Source organism: Etheostoma spectabile, chromosome 24, assembly GCF_008692095.1.
Source record: "Etheostoma spectabile isolate EspeVRDwgs_2016 chromosome 24, UIUC_Espe_1.0, whole genome shotgun sequence".
NCBI classification, from domain to species: Eukaryota; Metazoa; Chordata; class Actinopteri; order Perciformes; family Percidae; genus Etheostoma; species Etheostoma spectabile.
This window is the reverse complement of record NC_045756.1, coordinates 6,879,588-6,880,454: the sequence shown is the minus strand read 5'-3', so window position 1 is coordinate 6,880,454 and position 867 is coordinate 6,879,588. Positions and strand designations below refer to the sequence as shown.

Below are 867 nucleotides of genomic sequence, written 5' to 3'. Positions count from 1 at the left end.
CGAGAGTTTTAAATATACATTATCAGAAACAAAATGTACTCTTAAATGAAAGTCTCTGAAACATTAAAGCTGTTTGATGGAAGATTTAAGAGGAGTTTATGTGTGTTTTGTTTTGCATCATGTCTTTTTAGAATCACTTTCCTGTGAGAACCACGTATCTCAGAAAAACAGCCCTGTTTTTTAAGGCTTTTGATTTAGCTTAAACAGTACAATACGTTTCTAAACACTAAAAGGAACACTGCATCCTTCAGTTCATCACAAACATTAACAGGCTCTGAAAGAAATATTTTGTTCTCACTCTCTCTTGAAGTTTAACGTAGAAAACAGAACTTTATCAAACATAATTTACCGACAATGTCAATTAAAACACCAATGCATCTCTGTAAAAATAGATAAACTTACTTAAAAGTTATCCCTGATCTCCCTGAATAACTCCTGAACTAAAACTAACACTAAACTTGTAAAATTAAGAATTCTGGTATCTATCTTACTTAGTTTCTGCTTTCAACTCTAATGTTTCAAAGTAAATGTGTAAGTTGTTATTCCCTGATATTCCGAAATGGTTCACACTAGAACATGCCCTCTAAGACTCCCCTGTGATGTACTGAACCTGCTTTGCACAAAGATTTAAGACTTCAAAGACTCTGTTGACTGAAGTTTTATTTCAGATCTCCACCACGAGTGTAATGCTTTTGGGAAATATATCGGAGTAAAAATATACTGCACATTTCATTTAGTTATTTTAGTGACAAATTAAAACACAGATACAATAAATGGCAATTCATAATAGTTGACAACTAATTGATTAATCTTTGCTTTTCGAGACAGGAGAGACACATCTGAACACTGACTCTCAGGTGACAGGAG

At 33.1% G+C, this 867-nt stretch overlaps 1 protein-coding gene across 1 annotated transcript in view; it reads right to left on the bottom strand.

Annotated features, from left to right (window-relative positions):
- LOC116674024 (coagulation factor XIII A chain-like) overlaps positions 1–867 on the bottom strand; it is a 22,567-nt gene that overhangs the window by 17,535 nt on the left and 4,165 nt on the right.